The sequence below is a fragment of the Ictidomys tridecemlineatus genome, chromosome 2, assembly GCF_052094955.1.
Source record: "Ictidomys tridecemlineatus isolate mIctTri1 chromosome 2, mIctTri1.hap1, whole genome shotgun sequence".
NCBI lineage: Eukaryota > Metazoa > Chordata > Mammalia > Rodentia > Sciuridae > Ictidomys > Ictidomys tridecemlineatus.
In genome coordinates this window covers 129672187-129697610 of record NC_135478.1, presented here as the reverse complement: position 1 = coordinate 129697610, position 25424 = coordinate 129672187, and the positions used below count along the sequence as shown (strand labels likewise).

General features: G+C 39.1%; 1 long non-coding RNA gene across 1 annotated transcript in view; it reads right to left on the bottom strand.

Annotated features, from left to right (window-relative positions):
- The window catches only part of LOC144375342 (uncharacterized), a 40003-nt gene extending 31984 nt beyond the window's left edge, over positions 1-8019 (bottom strand). The window contains exon 1 of the long non-coding RNA XR_013435032.1: positions 7610-8019. This is a non-coding gene — a long non-coding RNA (uncharacterized LOC144375342). The remainder of the gene's footprint in view (positions 1-7609) is intronic.
- Between the last annotated feature and the right edge of the window lie 17405 nt (positions 8020-25424).

Sequence of the window (25424 nt, the reverse complement as noted above, 5' to 3'; positions counted from 1 at the left end):
TAAACCAAAAGTTTCTAGCTTAAGTCAGGAGATATCAGAGAAGGGAAAAACCAGTTTATGTAGCAAATGCTTCTCTGATACTTGTAATTTGTAAATCCATTGAGAATATCTAATGTACAATGTCAGAGGCATTCCCACTGAGGTTAAGGAAAAGGAAAGATGTCAATTCAAAAGTCCCACGAGATAATCTTTTTCTCCTTTTTTGTAGCCTTCGGAGTTGAATCCAAAGCCTCATGCTTATTAGGCAAGTGCCCTACCTCTGAGCCATACCCTCAAGGCCCACACAAGTATTTTTAAGGGATATGCTTCCTCTCATACATGTAAACACACTTATCTTGTTTCTGTATTTCATAATGCTTGAAGTTCATAGGAATTTTAAATACATAATCTGGTTGAATATCTTTTATGTATATAATGCACACTATTGTGAGTCCTCGTATACTAACAGTACAAAGGAATCTATCCTAATTTCCTAAGGTTTAGAAACTAATTTCACTCCAATGACTGTAGAGGCTTATACTTGCATCTTTGCCCTAAGGACACATTGCTTTTGCCTATGATGAACAAAGTTCTCAGCACTTCCACCAGAAAACTATTTTTTTTTTTGACAATCCCTTTTTGAAGCATTTATCATTTCACTAAAGCCAGTGTGGTCAGGGATGGGTATCTCATGTGACTCTCAGGTATGTCTGTGCCTCTAGCACCTAGTTTCTTCAGCTTGAGTTAGCTGGCCCTCCTGGAAGTTCATGGACGTCATTGGTACTGGAACAGGCTATGCCAGCTGGATTTTGCGGAACAGACCTCCTTTTGTGTGATGAGAGCCAAAGGAACAACCCATTGAATTTCCTATCTTCGGGGCAGTTGTTTTTCATCTTAACCATTAATAATTAAGATTTGTATCTTTATATACTAGGAGGATTGAATGCCTGGAGCAATCAATAACCACCTGCAAATATCATTGTTCTTTGTGTTTTTAAGTGACGCATGGCAGCAGAATGCTGCTGGCTGCCAGCTCCCACCTTCTCTCCTCCCTCTCTAGCTCCCTTGGCATTGCCTGGCTCAGTCTTGCCTCATAGCTACCTCTCTCTGCACAGGAGAAAAATTCTCAGTCTCACCAGTTGCTGTGGCCCAGTCAATTTTGTGACTCTGCTTTGCAGGAGCTAGCCAAGGAGCTGGCCAAGAGTCTAAGTCTATGATGTAGAGATGCCAGGAGGATTTTTTCCCCTTGATTTGCTTTTGTGAATACATTTGAGTAAGGCAGGAATAGTCAGAGAGGGGTGTGCCTAAGCTCAAGGCACTGGCAGATCTGCCCAAGGAATTTGGGGGCCTTTGGCTAGGGGTGTAGCTCAGGCGTAGAGCACTTACCTAGCCTGTGAAACATATAACAATGTAATGCCTTAGCACTGAACTGCTGGGAGGGAAGTTTTGTCTAAGTGGAAATTCACTCTCTGCACTCACTTTCCAAATTTGGGGTCTACAACATATGTCATGTGGGTTCCCAGAGGAGACGTCCAAGGCCTCTATTTTCAGCCAGGGTTGTGCTGTGAACTTGAATTCCATGGGTCATTGTTATTCAGGTCACAGGAAGCAGTCAAGAGGTACATTTTTTTTTTTTTTTTGCTTCTTTCTTGAACTTTGCTAGTTTGTGGGATGGTTTGAAGTTGATTTAGAATACTTGGCTTTCTCTAACATGGGCAGGTAGCAGAAGTCACAGAAATCTGACTGTCAAAGGAATTTGTGGTTTCTTCCTCCTACCTAGCAGTTTTGTAATGATAGTTGGATGCTATAAACTTAATGAATCTTTAGTGACCCCTGAGTGTTTTCTGATGGTGCAAGACCCCTGAAGACAAGATGGAATACTTGTAGGGAAAACAGGTTCAAGGAAATCTCCCCTGGCCTGCACACATGTAGAAAGAACAGGGCCCAGTCCTGCTGACAGAGAGGAGGTCTGTGGGTCCCATCATTGAGCAACGGCTGACAATGACTCATGGAACCACTGGCCAGGGACTATGGGAAAGCAGTTCATCTTCCTCATGCCATTGTGTCCTCCTCTGTAAAATGAGGGCTCTGTGGATAAATAAGAGTCAGCATCCTGTAGCTGCTCTCTATAGACTAAATCTAGATTACTAAATCTGAGTTTTAAGAGTCATTCATTTATTCATCCAGAATTTTTGTCCCAGGCATGATTCCTAAGGCTGGGGATTCAACGATCAACATTGACTAGAAAATGAACTGTGTCCACCAAAAAGGCCTGATACCCCTGGAAGTTAGAAAACAGGAATCTTAAGAATGGTGGGCAGAAATCTGGGAAACATTTGTGCTCACTTAGATGGAGGTTATGATGTGTTTCTTTGGGTGAAACTTGGGCCATTTGTGATGCAATTGTGAAGTTGAAATGGGGAATTACCTAGGAAGAGTGCACCCCATCATTCCTAAGGTTTGCCCAGAATGTTAAGGGCCACTGTGCTCCTGGATGTGACTAATGTGATCATTCAAGCTTGACCTGCCTCTTGGTTCTGCCTTGCAACTGAGTTATGTCTCATCAACCTTCTCTCCACCACTGAGTCTCCCACAGAACCCAGCACTCATTAAATGGTTAGCAAATTATCATTGAGCAAAAAGAAGCAATGTGAATGACCAAAAAAGAAGGCAAATAGTAAACCAAATAGGGCAAAATGTTAATGGGTAACTTTGAGTAAAATGATCCATGAGTGTTTTTGAGTTATTCTTGTTACATTTTCTGTAAGTTTGCAATTATTTCCAAATGAAAAGCTTTTACAAAGGAGCTATTATATTACTCAAATAAAGAGATGTCAAAATGATAGGGTCGTAGATGTGAGAAATGGTTAATTTTGATGGTCTTTGTCGCGGTTTTTAAAAAAGCTTTTCTACATTTCTAACTATATCCTGGAATTTTTCCATGGATAAACATCACAAGAAAAGTTAATTAAATTTAAAAGAACTATTTAGATATGATTTACAATTATTAGAAGTAGAAATAACTTCAAACCCAGACAGCCTTCTGAGATGAACTTTCTCTGCTTCCATGGATTAAACTCAATCTACCCGAGATGACATTCTTGAAGCTACTGATTCATTCCCTCCTGGCAGACATAACTGCTATAAAGTTGAAATATTATTGTCAACCTCTCAGTTTCTTTGGCTGTGTGCTAGAATAGGGCTTGTGACACCGTGGACATAAACCAGGGCTTCTGTGTTACTTCGAAGACGTAATGTATTTACTAGAGCCAGATTATCTTCTAGTGGGGGTCAAGGAAGTTGAATTCTCAAGGACTAAAATGCACAGTCAGCTGGCTTCTATTTGAAGAAGTTGGAGCATTACAAACTCCACCAATTATTTCCTAAAATAAAAGATAAAATACTGTATTCGTTTGCCAGGGCTGCGGTAACAAAGTACTACAAACAGAAATGCCTTATCTCACAGACTGGGGGCTTGAAGCCCAAGGTCAAGGCGTTGGCAGGATCATGTCTCCTCGTCAGGCTCTGGGGTCGGATCTGTTCAGATCCACCTCCCAGGTTCTCATAGTTCCTTGGCTTGTTGCAGCATGCTGTTAATCATTAGGTGGCATTCGCTCTGTGTGAGTTTGTCTGTGTCCAAACTTCCTCTCTTTGTAAGGACATAGTCATGTTGGATTAGATCCCACTGTACTGACCTCATCTTAATTTCATTATCTGAAAAACAAGGCCACATTCACAGGCTCTGGGGGTTAGCACTTCTACATCTTTTCTCTCGAGGGAGGATGCAGTTCAACCAATAACAAATCTATTTATGAAACTGTAGATATCAGAAGACAAGAGTTACATAGTTTTTCATGAATTCCAATGTTTTGAGAAACTCTACTAATCTGACCAAAGTAAAAAAAAAATACTCAAAAATTTTGCACATTTTTTTTTGCTCTATTTAGATCTTAATTTAGGAGTTTTTTTAAAATAAGAAAGATATTTGTATGTAAGTGCATGTTGATTATGATGAAAATTATACAAGTAGATCATCTGAGATTTTTGATACTGAGAGTTCAAGTAATACTCAGATTTTTTTCCCCCTCCGTTTTTTTTATTGTTGGTCGTTCAAAACATTACATAGTTCTTAATACATCATATTTCACAGTTTGATTCAAGCGGGTTATGAACTCCCAACTTTACCCCGTATACAGATTGCTGTATCACATCAGTTACCCTTCCATTGATTGACATATTGCCTTTCTAGTGTCTGATGTATTCTGCTGTCAGTTCTATTCTCTACTATCCCCCTCCGTTTTAAGGAAACAAATTTAAATGGGAATACAATTAGATCTTCCCTAAATATCCTTAGTTGTCTGGGCATACATGGGGCCTTCCTGAGTTATAGGACACAAGGATATGAGAGCCTTTTGAGGTCAGGGCTCCTGATTACCTCCTCCTCAGGTGAGCAACTCATTCACAAGGGAAGAAATCACATAGGAATCCTAAAGACACACCTCATCTATGTCACCAGCACAGTACCTTGAAGAAAACACTGAATCCCTTTCCCCAGCCATCTGGAAGCAATGGTCCATCTTGAATAAATTCTAGTGTGACAGATCTCACAATGGTATTGCCACTGACAGTTTTGTCCTAGGTGATTAATTGCTCAAGATCAAGTTGAAGGGCTTATCAATTAAAGAGTTTTAAGTAGGAACAAAGATGGGAAGTTAGAGCAGATGCAATGGTTTCCCAATACCAGCTCATGCTCTCCAGACCAGTGTCCCACTGGATTTTTCTTGATTAGAAGAGAAAGACTCCAAGTCAGATCTGTCACACCTGGGCGTGTCCACCCAAGTACATCACACTCACTGTGCCAATATGGGGATTTATTTTATCTGCTGTTCAGAATTCAAATGAATTCCGAATGAATTTCAAAATGAAGGAGAATGTAGTTGTGCAAATCCCTGGGATTGGGGGAAAGAACCTTCTTCCAAGTGACCATCTCCTTAGCTTCTTTCACTCTATAGATTTTCTAGGTTAATGTTACTTATGTACTAGCCATTGGCTTGGAAAAACTAGAGACCTTAGAAAATCTTTCTTTGCAGTTGACCTGAGTTGAATGATTTTCCAGAGATTTGTGTTCAACAGGGTTTCCTTGTTTCAGTCTCTGCTTTCGTAAGTTACTGGGGTTCTTTTGGCCACCATCCCTGGCCCTGTTGCCAGGCAGGAGCCAGGAAACTTGATCATAAAAGTTCAGGAATGTGTGCTGACCTCTAAAGGATGTATCAGCACTCGCTGCCCAGCAGGGGCTGAGCCCTTGATTTTCAAAAGCTACCCATGACACAATTTGTAATTTTCATAGGCAGCAGGGCTATTGGATGCCAAGTAGAGTGGAGAGGGGAAAACTTAATGCCTTGCACAGAAAGAAGGTCTATCATATGCCTAGCCAGAGCAATCAAAACTGTGTTGCATGGGCCGGGGGAAGACACATACATCCCCAGAACGGAACAGAGATCCCAGACATAAACACATAAATGTCTCCAACCCATTTTTTTGACAAAGGTTGAAACACCATTCCATGCAGAAAAGATAACTTTGGGGGCAATGCTGTGGTTACAACTGGACATCAGAAGCAAAAGAAAAAAAAATTCTGATCTACAATTTTCACCTTATATAAAAATAACTTAAGAAGGATTCCTATTAAAATGAAGTAACAATCTATAGGCTGAAAGAAGATATTTTCAAACCACATGTTCTTCTAAGGACTAGTATCTAGGATATATAAAGAGCTTTCAGAACTCAAGAGTGGAAAAAAAAACTCCAATTAGAATATGGACCCCAAAAATGAATATATATTTCAGAATAGAAGAGGATGTACAGTTGGCAAGTAAACAAAGAAATATAAACATCATCAGCCATTATGGAAACACAGATTAAGACTGCAATGATGGCTGGGCATGCCTATAATCCCAGAGACTTGGGAGGCTGAGGCAGGAGGATCACAACTTCAAAGCCAGCCTCAGCAAAAGAGAGGCACTAAGCAACTCAGTGAGACCCTGTCTCTAAATAAAATACAAAATAGGGCTGAGGATGTGGCTTGGTGATTGAATACCCTTGAGTTCAATCCCCGGTACCCGTCCTCCCCCCACCAAAAAAACTGCGATGATGCATCACTACATTAGGACGACCAAATATAAAATAGTGACACCATCAAATGCTAGAGAGGAAGCAAAGTGCATGACTCAGACCTTGCTGGGGAGACATGTAAGGTATTGCAACCACTATGGAAAATAGTTTGGCAGCTTCTTATCAATTGAAACAAGAACACTTGTGAGCCAGAAGTCATATCCTTGGTAATTTTCCCCACAGAAATAAAGACAGGTTCACATAAAAACTTGTGCACATATGTCCATGGTTCGTGCCTCTGAACTGGGACCTTACAGATGTTGTTCACTGACTGAGTGCTTAAGAAAACTGGGATTTCCTTCGTGCTGTGGAATTTTTAACTCAGCAATAAAGGGGAAAGGATTGTTGATATACACAATCACCTGGGGAAATCTGTGGAGAATTATGCTGAGATCACAAAGCCCATCTGAAATGTTACATACTACAGGTAAAACAGCCCTAAACTAAAATCTAAAATCTGAAACTTCTTTTTAAAAAATTTTTTCTCTTTTTTATTTTTATTTTTTAGATATACATGACTGTAGAATATATTTTGAGAATAAGTTATACATGGAGTATAACTTATTCTAATTAGGATCCCATTCTTGTGATTGTACATGATGTGGAGTTTCACTGGTCGTGTGTTCATATGTGAACATAGGAACGTTATATCCAGTTCATTTCACTGTCTTTGAAATCTGAAACTTCTTGAGTGAGAATACCATAAGTGGAAATTCTGCAATATGAAACTTGTTGCATGTGCAAAATTATTAAGATGATGACACAAATCATCCTCAGCTTATGTGTATAAAGTACACATGAAGTATAAATGAATTTTGTGTTTAGACTTGGATCCCATCCCCAATGTATTTCATTGTGTATGTGTAAACATTCCTACATGCCCCCAAAATCTGAAATCCAAGACATTTCTGGGCCTAAGCATTTCAAATCAGGGATATTTAACCTGCATAGGATTCTTCTTGCACAATATTCTTGAAATGCAAAATTATGGAAGTTTGAGAGTGGACTGTGTTTGCTTAAGGTCAAGGAAAGGAGCTGGATGAGAAAGGAAGGAGGTAACTGTGACTAGAAAATGAAGCTGGAGAGCTCTTAGTGATGGAGTGTTCTCTATCTTGCCTATGTCAGTATCAATATCCTGGTGAGATATTGTTCTATAGTTTTGAAAGATATTACCAATTGAGGGAAACAGAGTAAAAGGTACATAAGATTTTTCTATATTATTTCTTATAACTTCATGTGAGTCAAAGTTTAAAAAATGGATTAAAAATAAGTAAAGATTGTATAGCATTCAAAACTAGCATACAGTGAAATAATATTAGCTTAAAAATTCATAAAAATTATTAATGATTTTCTGGTAGATAAGTCAATGACTCCAACCAGAAACGTGCATTACGATAAGACCTATTTCTGGACACCTCATTTCTCTGGTCCAGTCCATGGTTTATCTTTCCCCAACTACCTCTTATGGATGAAATGTCCACAGCAGGAAGGCATCTCAGCTCTTGAAGTAGCCATCCTGCCTTGCTCTGGTTTTTACCTAATGAGACTCCAGCCTTGTCGGTGGGTCTGGAGACATCTGTTTCCACTTTCCACCACACCACGGCCAGATGGGGAGCAGGGAGGAGCCTGTGCCATTCTGGGTTCTGTGAAGGTCATGTCATGCTTGGCAACTCAGAAATGCTGACTTCTCTGAGATCCCAGGAATATGTCTGTATCAGTCACCAGATACCTCTGTGGAGCAGGCAGGGAGAATGACAGGAGAAGCCAGCCAAGCCACGAGACTGGGAAGCTCTACTTGAATGACAAACCACTCCCACCAATGTTGTGGTTGAGCGAACTGACACCTTGATCCTTAAAAAAACAACACATTTCAGCATATTCTAGCCATGAGAGCCTCACCCGCGTTTTCAACAGCATCGTATCCCACTCCTTGGTGATAGAGACTGCTGGACAGAAAGTATATCCCATCTGACTTATTGGCAAAACATCTGCTGTCAACAGGGTCTGATTCTTCCTACTTCTGAACCCACACTTGCTGATGGAGCCTAAAAAAATAAATAGAGACTTCTACAGGGCTGGGCAGGGGACAATGGGGTATTTTTGGCATTTGTTACACCAGATAAGTTACTTAATTGAGTTAAGGCTAAACGGGAGTATGTTTTCAAAGACTTGAGATTCTCTCCACAGGACAAAAAACCCTGATTTCATTACTAACGTAACAATTTTTTTAGCTCAGCACCATTTTTTTTTAAAAGGATGTGGTCATCAGTGTTTGTTCTTTGGGCAAAATTCTTTCCAAAATAAAATATCTTGTATTCAAAGCAGATCTGGTTCAAGATGACAGTGATCTTCAAAGTTAGCAGGAGGGTCATGTCCCGTCTGCTCCACAGATGCTAGATCAGAGGGGACCTGAAAATCAAATTCCTTATGAGACTTAAACATCCTGTATGTCAGTGATACAGAATCACATTGAAGTTGCCCTTGCCTCTGCTCCATTCTTGAACACACTGGAAGTTAGTAAGCATTAGGCTGAGGACCTTTCCAGAAGATCCCAACAAAAGCCACTTTCGTGTTTGTAGGAGAAAATATTTTCTTCATCTTCAACAGACTCTGGACTGTGGACCTTTTCTTATAAACCTCCAGGTCTATGTTATCTCCTCCATGTGTCCCAATAGTGCTTTTTTATTCCAATCTTGAGCGAGTTCAGACGTCCTTTCCTCCTGATGTTGAGCTGTGTGTGTTCCATAAATTGCATGGAACAGAAGGTCTGGGCCCCAGAGTCCTAATCAATGAATTTCATCTCTGTTCCATGAGGTCATTTCCCACACACTTAAGGATGCATTTGTATTCTCTCCTCGTATCTTCTTTCTCCAGCCCAAGCACACACAGCCCCTGCCCTCCTCCAGGGCATGGTGACCTTGAGTCACCTTGCCTGCCTGGTAGCTTTCCTCAGCTCTGTTTGTCCTTTTAGTGTCTCCTCTGAATGATAATTAAAGGCTGAGGAGGGATGATTAGGGAAAACACACTCTGTGCTGAAGGCTAGTGGTTCCATAGCACCCTCCTTTGTTTCTGCCTCTCTGATGCTGCTGGAACTGTGGTCAGGCACCAGTTGTCAGTCAGAGATTGTCTCCCAGCTCCTTTTAGATCCCCCCATGGCCTCCAGGAGAAAGGGTCCTGCCTCTGCAGGTTCCCAAGGACATTGGGCACATCCTTCTTCGTGCTGTTATCCCCTGAGTGATAGTGAGGCCTGGAACAAGTTCAGGGGCCTTGTGCTAAAATGGTAGAGCTGGCTTTCTAGGCACTTCCAGAGTATTCTAAGTCACTGTGGTAACTTCTCTGTACTTCCACCAGAAGTAAACTTCTGTTCCATTTTTCTCTGGAGGACATGAGAGCTCTTTGTTACAGCAGCACAGCTTTTACCTGACATGAGACCTTTCACTCTCCACATGCGCTTGAGAATGATACATTAGTGAAGCCCCAAATTATGTTATTACATGTGGCCTTTACAATAACTTTGACTCTAAGGAACATATAATCTGGCCCAAGTTGAGTTCAGAGACATGGCAAATATCATTTGTGTATTCAGCTTGTGCTTGCTTTGCCCATGTCGGGCACCCTGTTTGGTTACAAGGTGGCTGCTGTGTGTCTAGACATTACATCCATAGATAAATTGTCTATGGAAGAAGAAGACTATTTCCCTCAGTCCTATTGCATTTTTTTAGCTATGAGGAAACTTTTGAGAAGCCCTCAAAATTTCTCCTCATATTCTTTTCTAAAACGATCATGGAGAAATGGATTAAAGAAGTAATTTAGATGGATCATTTGGGATAGTCAGAATTTAAGCATCAGCCACCATGACCGCAGTAATAGTATCATGGCCTCCATGGCCACCTCTTTAGATTCCATTGCTGTGCAGTGTCTTTGCTCCTTCCTTCCTCTTATAATGGTGCTTTCATTTTGCAGTTATAAACATAGCACTTGGTTATTTATTACTGATATTATATTTTTGCATATTTAATTCATCACAGCATTCCAGGTTGAATGATATTCTACTAGTTCTTAGGTTTCAATACTGAATCCAGGAATGTTTAGCAAACACCTATTATGTTCTAAGCACTGAGAAGAAAAGAATTCCTGGAAGATCTCACAGTTCAGTGAAAAGCAATGAACAGACCTGTGTGGAGAGAATCTAAGCCTGAAGCCAGCTAGGCAATGCCACTTAAATCAGGATACACAGAACCAGGCTGAAGACTTCTGGAGGAGAGTCTACCCCAAGGAGAGGCAGCCAAAGCCAGTGATGGACATTCATTTGTGTTTTTTATTTTTCCTTTTTTTTTTTATAATATCCTTATCTCATTTCACTATCAGGATAAAGCAGCCCTCTTGGAATGAATTTGGAAATAGTCTCTGCTTAAGTTTTCTGGATGAATTTGTATGGAAATTGATGCTCTTTCTTCCTTCTTTCCTTCCTTTCTTCTGGTACTAGGGATTGAATGCATAAAATACCATTGAGCTATTTTACCAGAGATTTTTGTTTTTTTATTTTGAGACAGGGTCTCACTAAGTTGCTTAGGTTCTCGCTAGAGCTGGCCTCTTGCAATCCTCCTGCCTTGGCCTCCTGAGTCTCTGGGGATGATAGACAGGTGTGCACCACTGCATCCAATAAAACTATGTCTTTCTTAAGTTGTTGATGTAATTCACCAGTGAATAACACAGGCCTGAAATTTTCCTTGTTAGAAAAATTTTAGCTGTGAATTCATTTTGTTTAGTTTGTTTTGGTGCTGGGGATTGAACCCAGGGTCTTGCACATGATAGGCAAGTGTTCTACTTTACTGGGCTATACCCCAAGCCCTGTGCATTCAATTTTTTAATAAATATAATACATATTCAACCTATCTGTTTCTTTTTAAGTAAACTTTGGTAATGTGTATCTTTGGAGAATTTTGCCATCTCATCTAAGTTGTAAAATATAAGACATAAATTTATTCATATTTGTTTTTATCCTTCCAATATCTACAAAATATGTAGTGATATCATCTTTGCCTTTCTTGATATTGTGATTTGGATCTCCTGCCTCTACCCTAATCATTCTGAGTAGAAGTTATCAATTTTATTGATGATCTCAAGGAACCAACTTTTGGTTTCATTGGTTTTCACTATTTTGACTGTTGTCTAGTATACTGATTTATGCTTTGATCTTTAGTATTTACTTTCTTCTGCTTAAGTTGGGTTTACTTTATTCTTTGTTTCTAAGTTCTTCACATACAAGCTGAAGTCATTCAAGACTATTCTTCTTTTGCAATCTATGCATTTAGCACTATAAATTTCTCTCAAAGTAATTCTTAAGGGCTTGGTCTGTAGCTCAGTGGCAGAATGCTTGCCTGGAGGGTTTAATGCTTAGCACTGCATGAAAATGAACAAATAAAATAAAAGTATGCTATCCATACACAACTACAAAAAAATAAAAAAATAAAAAATAAAAAAGAGGTTTCAACCAGGGGTTTCAAGAGGGTATATTTTCATTTTCATACAGGTCAAAATACTTTCTAATTTCCCTCTTGATGTGTTTGGTGATTCATGGGATATTTAAAAGTGTGTTATTTAATTTGTATGTATTTGACGATTTTCCAGATGTCCTTATGTAACTGATTTCTAATTTTATTCTGCTGTGGTTAAACAGCATACTTCCTAAGGCTTGAACCCTTTGAAAATTATTGAGGCTTGTTTTAATGGCCCCAAATATCATATAACTAGGTAAATGTTTTGTTTGCACTTGAAAAGAATGTGTGTTCCACTATTTTTGAGGGAGGCAATCTACAATGTCATCTCGGTCAAGCTGGTCGACAGCATTGTTCAAGTCTGTGAGACACTGCAGAGTTTCTATCTATCAATCATGGATAGAGGGGTATTCAAATCACCTAGTGTACCTGGAGGAGTCTGTTTTTCCTGCGCTTATGTGGGGTTTTCGCTTCACATCAGTCTTATTTTCATTCTCTGTATGTAAAGTATCTTTTCTTACTGTTCTTAATATTTTCTCCGTATCCCTGGTTTCAGGCGATTTGATTACAACGTGCCTCTGTGTGGTTGTCTTCAAGTTTATGATGCTTGGCTCTAGCTGAGCTTCTTGGAAATGGCTTTTACAGTTTTTGTCAGGACTGGAAATGTCTTGGCCACTTTTATTTTAAGTATTTTCTGGAAACCCCTTCCCCACACACACTTTTCTTGACCTCAACTATAAGAGACCTCTTGAGGTTTTTCTGCAGCTTACTGACATTCCTTTCATTTAAAACAATCTTTTTCCTCTCTTTTTGTTTCATTTTAAATATTTTAAGTTGCTACATCCTCAAGTTCACTGGGGTTCTTTTGCAATGTCTAATCTTCCCTGAATCCTAAGCAGCATATAGAATCTCAAACATTATAGTTTTCTTCTCTAAAACTTCAATTTGTTATTTTAGATTTTTTAAAAAAATACATCTTCCATATCACTGCTTAACTTTTTTTTCACTACTTGGAGTTTTTGGATAAAGACACTATAGTCATAACTCCTTTATGCCTACGCCTCCTCAGGGCCTAACACTGGTGCCAGTGCTGAGATGGTTTTGATTGACTGATTTTTCTCTTTATGATGGACCATCTTTGTCTGCTTCTTTAACTATGTGGCGTAGAGTGTATTGGATCCCAGACTTGTGGATTTTACCTTGTGGACTCTTGGATGCTTTTGCATTCCAGTAAACATTCATGACCTTTGTTCTGGAATGCAGCTAAGTCACTTGGAAACAGTTTGAGCCATTTGACTTTTGCTCTGCCCATGTGTTGGGCAGGTCTTGGGCAGCTTTACTAGAGGGTTAATCATCCACGCTACAGAGGAGAGACCTTTCTGAAGCTTTCACCTGGTGCATCCTAGGTTTGGGTGTTTTCCTTCTGGCCTATTTAAGCTCCAGGGTCCGTTCTCATCCTCTTGGTTTGTTCTTCCAGCCTTGGGCACTTTCCTCCCCAGCGTTTGCCAATCCACTCTAATGAGTACTCCTGCAGGAACCCTCCATGGGTCTATGGAACTTCCTCTCTGTCACTCTCTCTGCAATCCCTCGCTGTCTTGGACTATCCAGCTCTTATTTCCATGGTCTACACTCCAAGGGTCTGCTGAATTTGGCCTTGGCTTCTCACTCTATGCTACATCCTGGAAACTCTCACAAACAGTATGCCAGGGCCAATATACAGCTCATCTTGTCTGCTGACTCTCAGGGATTACTCTCCTTTATACTAATATTTCATACATTTTTCTGTTCTTTTTTGTTGTTGTTTCAGTTGATTCAAGAAGGAAGGTAAATCTGATCTCATGTCTATCTTGTCTGGAAGCAGTTTATTAAAGAGTAAGGATCTGATTGTTCCACTCCTAGGGAATTAGTAAGATAAATTACAGTTTATGACAATGCAAAGGTTTGTACATGAATGCAGCTTTATTTGTAATAGCCCCAAACCGAAAACAACACAATTGTCCTTCAATAGGTGAACAGGTCAATAAACAGGTACATTGTCCACACAATGAAATTCTGTTTGGCAGCAAAAAGAAATGACCTCTTGAAATGCAGCTATGTGGAAGAACATCACAATACTTAGTGCTGAGTGAAGGAAGACAGACCAAAGGAGATACTAGGAAACAGGGCCATTCACAGAAAATTCTAGGAAGAGCAAACTGATATAAAGGGACTGAAAACAGATCCATATCTTTGGAGGGATCAGAAAGAGGCACAAGGACATATTTGGGCTGACAGAGATGAACTCTTCTGGACTTGGAGATGGTTTCACATGTGGGTATATATTGAATTGTGCACCTGAAGTACCAAATATATCTCAATCAAGCTGTTGAAAAAGTGATCCTGACACCTTGGTGGATGTTACCCTATTCCTTTGTTTGGTACCAAGGATTGAACACAAAGGCACTTAACTACTAAGCTCCATCCCCAGCTCTTTCTATTCTTTATTTAGAGACAGGGTCTCATTAGGTTGCTGTCAGCCTTGCTAAGTTGCTGAGGCTGGCTTTGAACTTGTGATCCCCTGCCTCAGCCTCCCAGCTACTGGGATTAGAGGCGTGCACCACCATGCCCGGCCACCCCAATTCCTTCCTTCCTTCCTTCCTTCCTTCCTTCCTTCCTTCCTTCCTTCCTTCCTTCCTTCCTTCCTTCCTTTCTTCTTGCCTTCCTTCCTTTCTCTCTTTCTTTCTTTTGTCAATGAATGTTTATAGTAACTTTATTTGTAATAGCAAAGAACTGGAAACAAGTCACATTCCAAGTAATAGGTGAACAGATACAAAAATATGGTAAATACTATTCAGCAATTTAAAAGAAATTAAAAGGATACAAAGAACAATAAAAATGAATCTGAAAATATGCTGAATATAAGAATCCACATGCATATAAAGTACACATCACATTATTTCATTTATAAAAATTCTAGGAAGTAAAAATATTTTATTCCTGGGCTGGAGTACATAGGTCATGAGTAAGAAGAGTGAAAGTAAGGGTGGATGAGCATGTTCATTGTCTTGAATGGTATGATAGTTTCATAAGCATATTTATAAATTTATAAAATTATGTACTTTTTTATTTTAAATACATAGCAGAATTTTTAAAATTATTTTTATTTATATATGACAGTGGAATGCATTACAGTTCATATTAAGCATATAGAGCACACTTTTTCATGTCCTTGGTTGTATACAGAGTAGAGTCACACCAATTCATGTCTTCATACATGTACTTTGGATAATAATGATTATCAAGTTCCACCATCATTTCTACCCCATGCCCCCTCCCATTCCCTCCCATCCCTTTGCCCTATCTAGAGGTTTTCTATTTTTCTCATGCTCTCCCTCCCTACCCCACTATGAATCAGCCTCATTATATCAGAGAAAACATGTGGCATTTGGTTTTTTGGGATTGGCTAACTTCACTTAGTATTTTCTCCAGCTCCTTCCATTTATCTGCAAATGCCATGATTTTATTCTCTTTCAATGCTGAATAATATTCCATTATGTATATATGCCTCATTTTTAAAAAATCCATTCATCTATTAAAAAGCATCTAGGTTGGTTTCACAGTTTAGTTATTGTAAATTGTGCTGTAAACATTGATGAATCTGTATCCCTGTAGTATGCTGTTTTTATGTCCTTTGGGTATAGACTGGGGAGTGGGATAGTTGGGTCAAATGGTGGCTCCATTCCCAGTTTTTCCAAGGAATCACCATACTATTTTCCATGTTGGCTGTACCAATTTGCAGTTCCACCAGCAGTGCGTGAGTGTGCCTTTTCCCCCACATCCTTGCCAACACTTATTATTGTTTGTATTCTTGATAGCTGCCATTCTGACTGAAGTGAGATGAAATCTTAGAGTAGTTTTGATTTGCATTTCTCTAATTTCAGAGATGATGAACATTTTTTCATATATTTGTTGATGAATTGTGTATCATCTTTTGATAAGTGTCTGTTCAGTTACTTGGCCCATTTATTGATTGGGTTATTTGTTTTTTTTTTTTGGTGTTTAGCTTTTTGAGTTCTTTAAATACCCTAGAGGTTAGTGCTCTATCTGATGTGTGAGAGGTAAAGATTTGCTCCCATTCTGTAGGCTCTCTATTCATCTCACCTTGTTTCTTTTGCTGAGAAGAAACTTTTTAGTTTGAGTTCATCCTATTTATTGATTCTTGATTTCAATCCTTGCACCAAAGGAGTCTTATTAAGGAAGTTAGGGCCTAATCTCACATGATTGAGATTAGGGCCTACTTTTTCTTCTATTAGATGCATTGTCTCTGGTTTTATTCCTAGGTCCTTGGTACACTTTGAGTTGAGTTTTTTGCATGGTGAGCTATAGAGTTTTAATTTCATTTTGTTGCATATGGATTTCCAGTTTTTACCATTTGTTGAAGAGGCTATCTTTTCTCCAATGAATTTTTGGCAGCTTTGATTTAATGAGATAATTGTAATTTTGTGGGTTAATCTCTGTGTTCTCTATTCTGTACCATTGGTCTACCAGTCTGTCATGCCAGTACCAAGCTGTTTTTGTTACTATTGCTCTGGAGTATAATTTAAGGTCTGGTATAATGGTGCTACCTGCTTCACTCCTCCTGCTAAGGATTGCTTTAGCTATTCTGGATCTCTTATTTTTCCAGATGAATTTCATGACTGCTTTTTCTATTTCTATGAGGAATGTCATTGGGATTTTGATTGGGATTTCATTGAATCTGTATAGTGCTTTTGGTAGTATGATCATTTTGGTAATATTAATTCTTTTTTTAAAAAAAATTTATTTGTTTTAATTAGTTACACATGACAGTTAATTCTGCCTATCCAAAAGTAAGGGAGATCTTTCCATCTTCTAAGGTCTCCTTTGATTTGTTTCTTTAGGGTTCCGTAATTTTCATTATATAGATCTTTTACCTCTTTTGTTAAATTGATTCCCAAGTGTTTTATTGATTGATTGATTGAGACTATTGAAAATAGGGTAGTTTTCCTCATTTCCCTTTCTGAGGATTTGTCACTGATATACAGAAATGCACTTGATTTATAGGTGTTGATTTTATGCTATGCTAATTTGCTGAATTCATTAACTAGTTCTAGAAGTTTTCTGGTGAAATTTTTTTAGGGTCCTTCTAGGTATAGAATCATATTGTCAGCAAATAGTTTATTTTGAGTTCTTATTTTCCTATGCATATCTCTTTAACTTTTTTTAGTGTTTAATTGCTCTGGCCAGTGTTTCAATAACTATGTTAAATAGAGGGCATCCCTGTCTTGTTCCAGTTTTTAAGAGGGAATGCCTTCAATTTTTCTCCATTTAAAATGAAGATGGCCTGGGCCTTAGCATAGATAGCCTTTATGATGTTGAGATATGTTCCTGTTATCCCGACTTTTTCTAGTGTTTTGAACATGAAGGGGTGCTGTATTTTGTCAAATGCCTTTTCTGCATCTATTGAGAGGATCATATGATTCTTATCTTTAAGTCCACTGATGTGATGAATTACAATTATTGATTTTCATATATTGAACCAACCTTGCATCCCTGGGATGAATCCAACTTGATCATGGTTCACAATCTTTTTGATATGTTTTTATATTTGATTTACCAGAATTTTATTCAGAATTTTTGCATCTATGTTCCTTAGAAATATTGGCCTGAAGTTTTCTTTCTTTTTTTTTTTTGATGTGTCTTTGTCTGGTTTGTAATCAGGATGATATTCCAGCCACCCTTATTTCTAATCCAGAGATTTATGTCTGTCTCTGAGGGTCAAAGATGGCTATAAGGCAAATTGAGCAATTGTGACACCACAGAGGTACTCACCACTCTGCTCCAGGCCCTAGCCACCTTCTCTCCATCACATGTGGCTCATGAGCTATGGAAAGACAGGGTAAGCAGAGGCATCTCCAGGCCTGGTCCAACATCTCACTCACCTGTTCAGTTATTGTCTTGGGGGAAAGTAAAGAAGAAACTGTGAGATCAGGCAGAATGCCCTCCTGAGTGATTTCTATAGTTTCCTGTCCCAACAGCCAGGAGAGAGGTCTCTCCGTACAGTGGCTCACCTGGCTTTTACATCTTGGTCAGTGTGTGATAAATTGCTATTTATCTCACTGTTGTTTCACATTTCTTCAGTGTCTAGTATACTTGAACATTTCTATATGTTTGCTGATGAACTTTTTTTAAAAAAATTGTCTCTTCATGTATTTGCTCTAGTTTTTCAGTTGGAATATTAATCTTTCTGTCTATTTTTTTTTAAAGAGAGAGAGAGAGAAAGAATTTTATTTTATTTTATTAGTTTTCGGTGGACACAACATCTTTGTTTTTGTATGTGGTGCTGAGGATCGAACCCTGGCTGCACGCATGCCAGGTGAACATGCTACCGCTTGAGCCACATCCCCAGCCCCGATCTTGCTGTCTAATTTTTAAGAAACATTAAAAAAAAGGGTCTAAGCATAATAAGCAGTTCATATCTATTTTTTTGCTTTTAAATTGTTTTATGTTGATAGCTAATACTAACAAGTTATATAGGTTGTGTATACAAATTTATTTATTTAAAATAGCTTACCAAAAGCTACTCAGTTTTCCAAGTTCATGACAGATATGAATTAGTTTAATCATCACAACAACCCTATGACTAGGTTTTTTTAATTAGCTTTCATTAAGGTTGAGTAAAGCGAGTCACAGAGAGGTGGAATAAATTGTCTTCCATCATACATCTATGAGGTAGCAAAGCCAGTACTGAGCCAGCACACAAATACCAGCCATCAGTTCTTCACCATTGGGCTTTTCTTCCTCTGGGGGGCGGGAGGCTTTAGTTTTAATTTTAGAGCTCTCCCACACTTAATGTGTTGGTAGGTATCCTGCCCTGGCTTTACCACTTCTACAACCAGAGATGCACTTCTTTGAGGTTTCTTCATCCTGGTGCAATATAAATATTTATTTCTTTTTTCTTTTGCTTCTTATAGCAGGTTGATCTGGAATTTGTTTCAGCTGGAGACCTCTCATTTTTTCTTTCAGCCATCAGAGTGTGTGATGAGCTTGGGGTCCTGCTGAGATGTCACAGACCCCTCTGCCTCAGTCCCCATGAACACCAACTTGAGCAGACATCCTGCTTTGCAGGAAAGAAAGGCTATGGTGCAAAGGAGCTGTTGTTCACTGTTCACTTCTCCCAACAAGCAATTAAACTGTGATGGAAACCAAGCTGCACCTGCCAACAGGCACAGTCCTACCCACAGTGCACATGTGGGGCAGGTTCTACCCAGGGCTTCGGTGCCAGCTGCCCTAGGCTTATGTATGGTGCCATTCATTTGTTTGATGTGTTACTGAATCTGCCTGGGTATTAAAAGATTTGAATCTTATTTTACAGACTTTCTGTCCTCCCTGTTGAGTCCATTTCTTCTTCAAGTTATCATATAAATCTAATAAATGCAATGAAAGAGACCAGAATAGAATTCTGACATTTAAATAAGTTTTTTGAAATAAAGTCTTTGCTTTGTAAAGTGCATAACTGAATCTTGTTAGGTTAATAACACTCATTTTTTTTTCTGACTTCACCATTTCACTGTAAAATGGTTATTTGAACTAAACTTTGAAGCCAATGGGGGTGCTGTGTCTGAATCCATTTAAAAACCCACATGCTTAGATCAGAATTTACTAAGGAGATTATTGAATGTGGAGTGAGTGCTCCTGTTTTTGGATACAAAATACTTTTAAAAGGCCTGGTTCAGTGTGCATGTTGGTGAAAGCAGATGGACAGCGTGATGGTATCCAGAGCCCATTCTCTGGCCACAGTACAACCAGTTAGATATAGCAAAAAATACAAAGGGGTCTGGGGTTGTGGCTCAGCGGCAGAGTGCTTGCCTAGCATGGGCGAGGCCCAGGGTTCAATCCTCAGCACCACATAAAAATCAATAAATAAACTAAGGATATTGTATCCAACTACAATAACCACTTCCCCAAAGCCCTATGATTTAGACATTGATGCACTGGGAACCAAGTCTTGAACCTATGAGACTTTGAGGAACACTTCCTATTCAAGCCATAACCGAAGCTTTATCAAACATTCAAGAAACATAGAAATTTCTAAGAAATTGTTCCATAGAAATTGTTCCAGAGAGTCAAAAATGAAGGAAACCTAAGAAACCTATTCTATGAAACTTCAATCATCTTGATTAAAAAAAAGTGACGAAAAGCAATATGGGAAATGAAACTTATAGATTGATTTTTCTAATGAATCTCATGTCAAAAATATTAAATAAAATACTAACAAACACAATTCAAAAGTGTATAAAAATAACATGACAAGTAGGGTTTATCCTGAAGACAAAAAGACCATTTAACAATGATAAAATAGATTGGTGTGATTCTCCTCATTACATATTAAAGGAAGAAAAATTAACCCATAAGACTTAATAATATTTCATAATAAAACGTGTTAAAGCTGACAATCAGGGATCAGGGGTGGCTATTTCAAGCCAATAGCAAACATCATAACTAATAGAACAATCTTAGAAACATTCCTATTATAATGGATATTTTCTGTGACTGCTTCTATCCCCTGGGTAGAAACCAAAGCCACGGGATAATGCAATAAATCAGTAAGATAAAACCAATGGAGCCATGTGCAGAAAGAGGAGGAGACAAAGAAACCAATGTCCTCACTTGCAGATGGCTTGCTTGTTTACTTGCCTCCCAAATCAAATGACACTCACTATAGAGGAACAACAAGTGACTGTCAGTGTACCTAATAAAGCTAAGATATATGTGCATGTGCTTTATTTTAAAAATTACTAATCACTGTTTAAACCATTGAAAGAAAACCTAAATGAGTGGAGACAGAGTTCTAACTTATAGAATGTATTCATTGATATGAATTGATGTATAAAAATCAATGTATTTCCAACAAAAATTCCAATGAGAATCTATGTGAAACTTGATACCTTCCATGAAATTCAAATGAAAAAAAAAAAAACGAAAGGTAGAGAATAGAAAAATTACAGAACTTAAGTATAAACCCAGTCAGTGAGACAATTACCAAAAATATTTTAAATTTTTCTCAATTGAAATGACTTTTTCATTCATTTACCCATCTACTCATGTTTTTGAGACTCTACTCTGTGTGCTAATTTCTGTTCTTTTTTTTTTGTTTTGTTTGTTTTCCTTTTTTTGAGACAGGATCTTATTAAGCTGCTTAGGGCTTTGCTAAGTTGCTGAGGCTGGCTTTGAACCTCTGATTCTTCTGCCTAAGTCTCCTAAATTACTGGGATTACAGGTATATGCACCGTACTGTGCTAAGATCTCTTCTTGACTTAGAGAATATGTCAGTGAACAAAACCAACAAAATGCTTGCCTTCAGGGTACTTACATTTTAACAGGTGTGGCATGCGATAAGTAAATTAAATAAGCAAAATAGTGGGTAGTAATCAATATTAGGAAGAAAAATTAAGTAAGTAAACAAAGAAAGTTCTATTTTGGGAGAAGGTCAATAAGGAAGAACTCTTTTGATAAAGTGATGTTTGCACAAAAACTTTGAATGACATTCAAGGAAGCTAAACAGTTCTCTGGAGGAGGAGAATCAACAGGAAGAAATGGAAAGTGCAAAGACCCTGGGGTGGGAACACCATCAGTATAGGAGGAATAGCAAGTGTTCTGGGGCACAGTGAGCCCAAGGGAGAGCCAGAGAAGGAAATGAGGTGTGTATAGCAGCAAGCAATCAGGTCATGTGGATATAGTACAATTGCAGATTTCATTTTGACCGAATAGGGAAGGACTTGATCAAACGTAGAAGACATACTTCTGTATCGTGTAGACAAGAGTGGGTAAGAGATGTGAAAGGAGTAAGTAAGAAATGAAGAAAGAGAACTTATTAGAGAGCCCCATAGTCTTCCAGGCAGAAGTAGTGACTTGGCCCTGAGTGGTGGAGATGAAGAGGGAGGGCTAGCTGCATAATAAGGTCTATGTTAGGGTCAGGCTGCCAGGATTTGCGCCTGGATCAGAGTCAGGAAACCTCCAAGGTTTGTAGTCTTAGCAACTGACAACATTATACATGCACAGTCTAATAAATATTTTATGCATCCTTGGGAAAGAAGGGTCTTCCACTAAATGGTGAGATGATCAGTTGTCCACATGTAAAAATAAATCAGATACATACCTCACATTACCCAAGAGATTAAGCTCCCAACGTGTTTAAAACCTAAAAAAAAAAAAAAAAAAAAGTAAAACTTTGATATTTTTCAAAGAAATAAAGGAAAAAGTACAATGGCCTTATTTATAAATAAGATAGTGTATCTTAAATGAAACACAAGAACTACATCCAAGAAAAGTTAAAATACATTAATATATTATTTAAAATGTTAAAACTGTTCTCTGAAATAAATACCCATGAACAAATTGAGAAGACAAGCCCCAAAGTGAGAAGAGATACTGTTAACATCGACAACTGACAAAGAATCAGTATACTGACTTACAAAGAACATCTACAAATCATTTGAAAAAGACAAGGCTGGCCCAGTACTGTAGTGCACATCTGTAATCCCAGCAGCTCAGGAGGCTGAGGCAGATCACCAGTCTAAGGCCAGTTTGGGCAACTTAGCCAGACCTTGTTTCAAAACAAAAATAAGAAAGGTCTGGGGATGTGACTCAGTGGTAAAGCACCCCTGGATTCTATTGTGAGCATGGAAAAATAAAATAAAATAAAAGGATAAAGAAAAGAAAGAAAAAAGACTAATCTGTAAAAACAAGAAAATGATGTGAAAGAGCAAAGGATGGAAGAGGAAAACAAATTGTCAGTCCAACACAAGACAAGATCACTCAAGCTCAGCTGCCATCAAGGAAACACATCCCCAAATGACAGCGTCTCCATTCAATGCCCTCTAGCTTAGCACAAACTAAGGTGTCCAACAGTACAAGAGTCAGCCGGAAATTGAAGAGGCAAGAAAATGCCTATCTTCTCCTGGAGAATTACAGATTCCTATAATCACTGATCAATTTAGCAAGATTCAACTCTACTTCTTGTCTACACCATGTGAGGAGACAACAGGCGCATGGTCTAGAGAGTTGTGAGAGCTGACTCTTGCAAGAGAGATGGTCCTCCTTGGGTTTCTTGTCCTCTCATCCATCTTACTGGACGTGCTAAGACTGTAAGCCTTGGATAACTCTTTTTAAAAATATTTATTTTTTAATAATAGGTGGACACACATCTTTATTTTATTTTTATGTGGTGCTGAGGATCGAACCCAGTGCCTCATGCATGCTAGGCAAGCGCTCTACCTCTGAGCCACAACCCCAGCCCTTGGATAATTCTTTACCACTACAGTTTTCAGAGTTTCAGTTTATAGGGAAGAACCTAAAGGATGAGGTAACATCTCCCTCCAGCACAAAAGGTCCTCTCCTGTACCTGGACCCACTGCATGTTTGGAAATTCTATGGGCCTTTGCCCCACCCTGTGTGCATGAGGGCTCAGAAACTGGCATGAACATGCTGCAGCTTTAGCTATGGATTCCAAAGTCTTCCATCTCTGGTACAGAAATCCTGTGTCTTCTGGCAGTATCCATGAAACTGGGGCATCCTAACTTGTGAGTTTGTACACAGGGTGACATCTGAGACACTTCACAGATCTTGACAGAACCCACCTAAATATCCACCATCATCATCATGATTAAATTGTATAAAAGAGAAAATGAAATACTATATATGCTAATTCAATTAAATGAATGCAGTGGCAAGTGTCAATACTACTAATTTACACCAACATAGTGTTCAGTGAAAAAATAGCTTGTTATAGAATTATGGGTTCACTGGGAAGTTGCTACAGATTCCTTATGGACACACCTGTCTGTAGTAAGAGTACAGGACCCTTCTGAAATGAGGGTAAACAGTAGAAAGATCTTTCTACTGGTAAACAGTAGAAAGATCCTCATCAGTACAAACACAGGGAGAGGACACAAAGGGTGCTTTTGCGGTCTCTGTGTGTTTATTTCTTAACCAAAAAAAAAAAAAATTGACACAAATATAGCCAAATGTTAGAATTTCATAAGTGGGTACATAAGTGTCACTCTGTATAATCTTGTATATATATGAAATATTCTCTAATTTCAAAATGCCAATGTAATGGTGGTATTTGGTATGCTCCATCTGTCTTGGACCCACAGAATGACCTCATGTTTTCTTCAAATATAACTTTTGTTCCTTACAATTGAAACATTAATATTTTCAAACATAGAAATTGTGTTTTTGTAGGTGGAAGCTTCTCTAAAATTAAAATGTCCCTCCTCACTCCCTCCCGGGACACACTCACACACTCACACACACACACACACACACACACACACACACACACATATGCACGCCAGAAGCCTGGGAAATTATCACTAATTAGCTTGACAATGAGGAAATCAGAAACATTTTACTCAAAAAAAAAAAAAAAATCCATTGAAGTCCTAATGTGAAGGCGGAGAAAGGACTCCTGCTGCTCCTGTCCTTGGCCTAATTATGGCTTCTCTCTTCCTCCTGGGCTTTGTCCTCAGTCTCCTTTCCTGACCCAGCTGAACGCACAAAATGAACTAATATGTACACAGACTGTGTACACACGGCTTTGATTTGGGAGAAAAGATGAATCACCCTGAACTGGTAATCTGATCTTTGCCCTTCTACTGGTAAACAGTAGAAAGATCCTCAATACATTCTCTGCCTTTTAAAAATCAGAGTAACAAATAAAAGAGCCCAGGAGGGGACTGGCTTGAATGCGGGAAGCCATTTATCACCTTCAGGGAAAAGGAATGTAAATAGGCTCAGATTTAGTCTCTGGTCTTCTCTGGACCAGGATGGCCTCAGAAATGCTCACCTTGTTTTGGTGAAAGGGCCAAGGAGCAGAGGTCAACAGGGTTGCTCCAGTTAGCTCTGTGTGGTACCCTCCATGGGCCACACAATGAGATGCTGTTTAAAAGCAGAATTCCTTTCATCCTAACTAAGTTTCCAAAGCAAGGGGTCAACTGGTGAGTGTTGATGGAGTCCTTCACGTTGTTATCCCTCTTGCCACAGACGGCTTCTGGCAAATTCAGAACAGAAAAGAAAGGATGGTGTCCCCAGGGTTGCCTGTCCCAAGGGGCAGCACATCACATGCCATTTTTACTAGGAGAACCTCTCTACATTTCAGTAGTCCAGGGGTGGGCAAAGGGCTAGGCTGTGGAATGGGAACGAGAGGGTTTGTTAGAATGAGAATCCTCACAGAGCAGCAGGAATCCAGGCTGGACCTACTGTGGTTTGGATACAAAGTGATCTCTGAAGACGTGTGTTGTCGACATGGTCCCCAGTGCATCCATGTTTAGAGGTGAGGCTTTTAGGAAATGATTGAATCATGAGGGCTCTGACCTCATTAGTGGATTAATCCACCTGACAGATTGACAATCTGAATGGATGGTTGGGAGGCAGTGGAAACTATTGGAGGAAGCAGGTCTTGGGGAGTGTGGCTTGGAAGGATTTATGTTCAACTCTTTCTCTTTTGCCTTTCTGTTTCCTTTTTCTCGCTGTTCCTCTCTCCCTCTCTCTTTCTCACCCTCCCTGTCTCTTCCCTTCCCAGCTGTCATGAGGTGATCAGCTTTTTCTCTGCCACATCCTTCCACCATGATGTTCTACCAAAGCCATGGAGCCAGTCAAGCATGAACTAAAACCACACTGAGACTGGACATGTTTGGTCAACTGGGGGCTCCAGGGCTGGGGATTGGTGATTCTTTTCAGGCAGAGCATAGGGGAGCAGGGCACACAGGTTGAGGT